General features: G+C 41.1%; 1 non-coding gene across 1 annotated transcript; it reads left to right on the plus strand.

Moving 5' to 3' along the window:
- The first annotated feature begins 2830 nt into the window (after positions 1-2830).
- LOC130983643 (small nucleolar RNA R71) lies at positions 2831-2938 on the plus strand. Its single transcript, XR_009087624.1, has one exon. It is a non-coding gene; the product is annotated as a small nucleolar RNA R71 (small nucleolar RNA).
- The last annotated feature ends 4461 nt before the right edge of the window (positions 2939-7399 follow it).

Here is a 7399-nt window from a genome sequence, read left to right on the forward strand (position 1 = left end):
CATCAAGATTCCGACTTGTTGAATGGGGTTGGTAAGTACTTCCCAACCTCTTCTTCGGATCTCATGGCGGATCTCCGGATATTCACCCTTTTTGAGTGAAAAGGGGACCTCGGGGATCACCTTCTTCAAGGCCACAACTTCATAGAAGTGGTCTTGATGCACCCTTGAGATGAATCTATCCATCTCCCATGACTCGGAGGTGGAAGCTTTTGCCTTCCCTTTCCTCTTTCTAGAGGTTTCTCCGGCCTTAGATGCCATAAATGGTTATGGAAAAACGAAAAAGCAACGCTTTTACCACACCAAACTTAAAAGGTTTGCTCGTCCTCGAGCAAAAGAAGAAAGAAGAGAGTAGAAGAAGAAGAAATGAGGGAAAAAGGGATGGCTTTGTATTCGGCCAAAGAAGGGAAGAAGTGGTGTTTAGGTTGTGTGAAAATGAAGGAGTGAAGAAGGGTATTTATAGGAGAGAGGGGAGAAGGTTGTTCGGCCAGTTGAGGGTGGGTTTGGGTGGGAAAGTGGTTTGAATTTGAATGGAAGGTTAGGTGGGGTTTTATGAAGGATGGATGTGAGTGGTGAAGAGAAAGATGGGATTTGATAGGTGTAGGGTTTTTGGGGAAGAGGTATTGAGGTGATTGGTGAATGGGGGAAGAAGAGAGAGGGTGGTGGTGGGGTAGGTGGGGGTCCTGTGGGGTCCACAGATCCTGTGGTGTCAAGGAAAAGTCATCCCTGCACCAAATGTTGCTCAAAATCACGTTTTGAGCCATTTCTGGCGTTAAACGCCGGGATGGTACCCATTCCTGGCGTTTAACGCCAGGTTCTTGCCCTTTTCTGGCGTTTAACGCCAGTCTGGTGCCCCTTTCTGGCGTTAAACGCCTAGAATGGTGCCAGACTGGGCGTTAAACGCCCATCTGCTAGCCTCACTGGCGTTTAAACGCCAGTGAATTCTTCCTCCAAGGTGTGCTGTTTTTCTTCCTGTTTTTCATTCTGTTTTTGCTTTTTCAATGGATTTTGTGACTTCTTATGATCATCAACCTACAAAAAACATAAAATAACAAAAGAAAATGTATAAAATATAATCATTGGGTTGCCTCCCAACAAGCGCTTCTTTAATGTCAGTAGCTTGACAGATGGCTCTCATGGAGCCTCACAAATGATCAGAGCAATGTGGGAACCTCCCAACACCAAACTTAGAGTTTGAATGTGGGGGTTCAACACCAAACATAGAGTTTGGTTGTGGCCTCCCAACACCAAACTTAGAGTTTGACTGTGGGGGCTCTGTTTGACTCTGATTTGAGAGAAGCTCTTCAAGCTTCCTCTCCATGGTGACAGAGGGATATCCTTGAGCCTTAAACACAAAGGATTCTTCATTCACTTGAATGATTAGTTCACCTCTATCAACATCAATCACAGCCTTTGCTGTGGCTAGGAAGGGTCTGCCAAGGATGATGGATTCATCCATGCACTTCCCAGTCTCTAGGACTATGAAGTCAGTAGGGATGTAATGGTCTTCAACTTTTACCAAAACATGCTCTACAAGTCCATGAGCTTGTTTTCTTGAGTTGTCTGCCATCTCCAATGAGATTCTTGCAGCTTGCACCTCAAAGATCCCTAGCTTCTCCATTACAGAGAGAGGCATGAGGTTCACACTTGACCCTAAGTCACACAGGGCCTTCTTGAAGGTCATGGTGCCTATGGTACAAGGTATGGAAAACTTCCCAGGATCATGTCTCTTTTGAGGTAATTTCTGCCTAGACAAGTCATCCAGTTCTTTGGTGAGCAAGGGAGGTTCATCTTCCCAAGTCTCATTTCCAAATAACTTGTCATTTAGCTTCATGATTGCTCCAAGATATTTAGCAACTTGCTCTTCAGTGACATACTCATCCTCTTCAGAGGAAGAATACTCATCAGAGCTCATGAAAGGCAGAAGTAAGTCCAATAGAATCTCTATGGTCTCATTTTGAGCCTCAGATTCCCATGGTTTCTCATTGGGAAACTCAGAGGAGGTTGGTGCACGCCCATTGAGGTCTTCCTCAGTGGCGTCTACCTCCTCTCTTTCCTCTCCATATTCGGCCATGGTTATGGCTTTGCACTCTCCTTTTGGATTTTCTTCTGTGTTGCTTGGGAGAGTCCTAGGAGGGAGTTCAGTAACTTTCTTGCTCAGCTGTCCCACTTGTCCTTCCAAATTTCTAATGGAGGACCTTGTTTCAGTCATGGAACTTTGAGTGGTTTTGATTAGATCAGAGACCATGGTTGCTAAGTCAGAGTTATTCTGCTTAGAACTCTCTGTCTGTTGCTGAGAAGATGATGGAAAAGGCTTGCTATTGCTAAACCTGTTTCTTCCACCATTATTATTATTGAAACCTTGTTGAGGTCTCTCTTGATTCTTCCATGAGAAATTTGGGTGATTTCTCCATGAAGAATTATAGGTGTTTCCATAGGGTTCTCCTAGGTAATTCACCTCTTCCATTGAAGGGTTCTCAGGATCATAAGCTTCTTCCTCAGATGAAGCTTCCTTAGTACTGCCAGGTGCATTTTGCATTCCAGACAGACTTTGGGAAATCAAATTGACTTATTGAGTCAATATCTTATTCTGAGCCAGTATGGCATTCAGAGTATCAATCTCAAGAACTCCTTTCTTCTGACTAGTCCCATTGTTCACAAGATTTCTTTCAGAAGTGTACATGAATTGGTTATTTGCAACCATTTCAATAAGCTCTTGAGCCTCTGTAGGCGTCTTCTTCAGATGAAGAGATCCTCCAGCAGAGCTATCCAAAGACATCTTGGATAGTTCAGAGAGACCATCATAGAAAATACCTATGATGCTCCATTCAGAAAGCATGTCTGAGGGACATTTTCTGATTAATTGTTTGTATCTTTCCCAAGCTTCATAGAGGGATTCTCCATCCTTCTGTCTGAAGGTTTGGACTTCCACTCTAAGCTTACTCCATTTTTGAGGTGGAAAGAACTTTGCCAAGAAGGCATTGACTAGCTTTTCCCAAGAGTCCAGGCTATCTTTAGGTTGTGAGTCCAACCATATTCTAGCTCTGTCTCTTACAGCAAAAGGGAATAGCATCAGTCTGTAGACCTCAGGGTCAACCCCATTAGTCTTGACTGTGTCACAGATTTGCAAGAACTCAGCTAAAAACTGATGAGGATCTTCCATTGGAAGTCCATGGAACTTGCAATTCTGTTTCATTAGAGAAACTAATTGAGGCTTAAGCTCAAAGTTGTTTGCTCCAATGGCAGGGATAGAGATGCTTCTCCCATAGAAGTCGGGAGTAGGTGCAGTAAAGTCACCCAGCACCTTCCTTGCATTGTTGGCATTGTTGTTGTTTTCGGCTGCCATGGGTTCTTCTTCTTTGAAGAATTCGGTCAGGTCCTCAACAGAGAGTTGAGCCTTAGCTTCTCTTAGCTTTCGCTTCAAGGTCCTTTCAGGTTCAGGGTCAGCTTCAACAAGAATGCCTTTATCTCTGCTCCTGCTCATATGAAAGAGAAGAGAACAAGAAGATGTGGAATCCTCTATGTCACAGTATAGAGATTCCTTAAGGTGTCAGAGGAAACGAAAAATAGAAGAAGGAGGTAGAAGAATTCGAACTTGATTAGATAGAGTTCGAATTGTGCATTAAAAAGGAGTAGTACTCCATAAATAGAAGGATGTGGGAAGAAGGGAAGAGGATTTTTGAAAATTCAATTAGAAAGATGTCAAAAACATTTTAAAAATTGATTGATAATTTTTGAAAATTGAAAGTGGAAAAGAAATCAAGTGATTTTTGAAAAAGATTTTGAAATTAGAAATCAAAAAGATTTGATTGAAAACTTATTTTGAAAAAGATGTGATTAAAAAGATATGAATGAAAAAATTTGATTTGAAAATAATTTTAAAAGATATGTTTTGAAAACAATTTTGTAAAAGATTTGATTTTGAAAATTAGTGACTTGCCTAACAAGAAAACATATGATTCAAACACTAAACCTTTCTCAACAGAAAAGGCAACAAATTTGAGATGTTCACTCAAATCATTAATTGTTAGTAAGTATCTTTGAAAAAGGAAAGAAATTGATTTTGAAAACATTTGATTGAAAAGATATGATTTGAAAAAGATTTGATTTTGAAAAACTTTGAAAACTTGAAAAAAAAAATTGATTTGAAAACAAAATTCTCCCCCTTTAGCCATCCTGGCGTTAAACGCCCAGAATGGTATACATTCTGGCGTTTAACGCCCAAAATGCTACCTCTTTGGGCGTTAAACGCCCAACCAGGTACCCTGGCTGGCGTTTAAACGCCAGTCTGTCCTTCTTCACTGGGCGTTTTGAACGCCCAGCTTTTTCTGTATAATTCCTCTGCAGTATGTTCTGAATCTTCAATTTTCTGTGTTATTGACTTGAAAAGACACAAATTAAAAATATTTTTGGATTTTTAATAATCAAAATGCAACAAGAATGAAAGAACAATGCATGCAAGACACCAAACTTAGCAGTTTGTATACTACTGACACTTATGAGAATGCATATGAGACACACAAAACACTTAAGTCAATTGAATTCAAAGATTAGAACACGAAAATCATCAAGAATTACTTGAAGACCATTAAGACACATGAATGTATGCAATTGACACCAAACTTGAGATGAGACACTAAACTCAAACAAGAAATTTTTGGATTTTATGAGTTTTTTTGATTTTTTTTTGTGTTTTTCGAAAATTAAGTGAAAAAAATATCAAAATTCTTAATGAGAATTCCAGGAATCAGTGCAATGCTAGTCTAAGACTCCGGTCCAGGAATTAGACATGGCTTCACAGCCAGCCAAGCTTTCAAAGAAAGCTTCGGTCCAAAACACTAGACATGGCCACAGGCCAGCCAAGCCTTAGCAGATCATTGCTCCAAAAGCAAGATTGATGAAAGTCAACAAGCTCTTGTGATGAATAGTTGAAACCTCGGTCCAATAAGATTAGACATGGCTTTCTCAGCCAGCCAGACTTCAACAAAGCATCATGAAACTCTAGAATTCATCTTCAAGAATTTCGAAAAAAAAAATACCTAATCTAAGCAACAAGATGAACCTTCAGTTGTCCAAACTGAACAATCCCAGGCATTGTTACCAAAAGCTTGCTCAAAACTTGAACAATCCCCGGCAACGGCGCCAAAAACTTGGTGCGCGAAATTGTGAACAATACTTTTCACAACTCTCATAATCCCCGGTCATGAACTCCAAAAACTAGGTAGTTCAATTCCATGGCATTACACAACTTCGCACAACTAACCAGCAAGTGCACTGGGTCGTCCAAGTAATACCTTACGTGAGTAAGGGTCGATCCCACGGAGATTGTTAGTATGAAGCAAGCTATGGTCATCTTGTAAATCTTAGTCAGGCAAACTCAAATGTATAATGGTGATGAACGCATAAAACATAAAGATAAAGATAGAGATACTTATGTAATTCATTGGTAGGAACTTCAGATAAGCGCATGAAGATGCCTTCCCTTCCGTCTCTCTGCTTTCCTACAGTCTTCATCCAATCCTTCTTACTCCTTTCCATGGCAAGCTTATGCAAGGGTTTTACCGTTGTCAGTGGCTACCTCCCATCCTCTCATTGGAAATGTTCAACGCACCCTGTCACGGCACGGCTATCCATCTGTCGGTTCTCAATCAGGCCGGAATAGAATCCAGTGATTCTTTTGCGTCTGTCACTAACGCCCCGCCCTCAGGAGTTTGAAGCACGTCACAGTCATTCAATCATTGAATCCTAATCAGAATACCACAGACAAGGTTAGACCTTCCGGATTCTCTTGAATGCCGCCATCAGTTCTCGCCTATACCACGAAGACTCTGATCTCACGGAATGGCTGGCTCGTTTGTCAGGCGAGCACTCGATTGTCAGGCGATCAACCATGCATCGTGTTATCAGGAATCCAAGAGATATTCACTGGAGCTTTGATTGCTTGTAGAACAAGAGTGGTTGTCAGTCACCTTGTTCATGAGTGAGAATGATGATGAGTGTCACGGATCATCACCTTCATCAAGTTGAAGAACAAGTGATATCTTGGATAAAGAACAAGCGGAATTGAATGGAAGAACAATAGTAATTGCATTAATACTCGAGGTACAGCAGAGCTCCACACCTTAATCTATGGTGTGTAGAAACTCCACCGTTGAAAATACATAAGAACAAGGTCTAGGCATGGCCGAATGGCCAGCCTCCCAATGATCTAAGATAGCATAAAATGAAGATAGCTACCAAAGTCTCTAGATACAATAGTAAAAGGTCCTACTTATAGATAACTAGTAGCCTAAGGTGTACAGAAATGAGTAAATGACATAAAAATCCACTTCCGGGCCCACTTGGTGTGTGCTTGGGCTGAGCAATGAAGCAATTTCGTGTAGAGACTCTTCTTGGAGTTAAACGCCAGCTTTTATGCCAGTTTGGGCGTTTAACTCCCATTTGGGTGCCAGTTCCAGCGTTTAACGCTGGGATTTCTTGAGGTGACTTTGAACGCCGGTTTGGGCCATCAAATCTTGGGAAAAGTATGGACTATCATATATTGCTGGAAAGCCCAGGATGTATACTTTCCAACGCCGTTGAGAGCGCGCCAATTGGGCTTCTGTAGCTCCAGAAAATCCACTTCGAGTGCAAGGAGGTCAGAATCCAACAGCATCTGCAGTCCTTTTCAGTCTCTGAATCAGATTTTTGCTCAGGTCCCTCAATTTCAGCCAGAAAATACCTGAAATCACAGAAAAACACACAAACTCATAGTAAAGTCCAGAAAAGTGAATTTTAACTAAAAACTAATAAAAATATACTAAGAACTCAACTAAAACTATCAAAAACATACTAAAAACAATGCCAAAAAGCGTACAAATTATCCGCTCATCATCAACCTCAAAGAAGATTGAATCCCAACATCTTAGAAGTTGTCAAGAAGGAGGTAACCAGACTACTTGAAGCAGATATCATTTACCCCATTTCAGATAGCGAATGGGTCAGCCCAGTACAAGTGGTGCCCAAGAAGTCTGGAGTCACAACAATAAGAAATGAGTAAGGAGAACTTCTGACAACCAGAGTGCAGAACGCGTGGAGAGTTTGCATTGACTACAGGGGTCTCAACCAAGCCACTCGCAAGGATCATTATCCCTTGCCATTCATTGATCAGATGCTTGATCGCCTGTCAGGTAAATCTCACTACTGCTTTCTAGATGGTTATACATGTTATTTTCAAATCCATATAGCTCCTGAAGATCAGGAAAAGACTACTTTTACATGTCCTTTTGGGACATATGCTTATAAAAGAATGCCCTTTGGCTTGTGCAATGCACCAGCTACTTTCCAAAGGTGTATGATGAGCCTTTTGTCTGATCTCATTGAGACTTGTATGGAAGTTTTTATGGATGACTTTAGCGTTTAT

Source organism: Arachis stenosperma, chromosome 5, assembly GCF_014773155.1.
Source record: "Arachis stenosperma cultivar V10309 chromosome 5, arast.V10309.gnm1.PFL2, whole genome shotgun sequence".
In the NCBI taxonomy this organism is placed as follows: domain Eukaryota; kingdom Viridiplantae; phylum Streptophyta; class Magnoliopsida; order Fabales; family Fabaceae; genus Arachis; species Arachis stenosperma.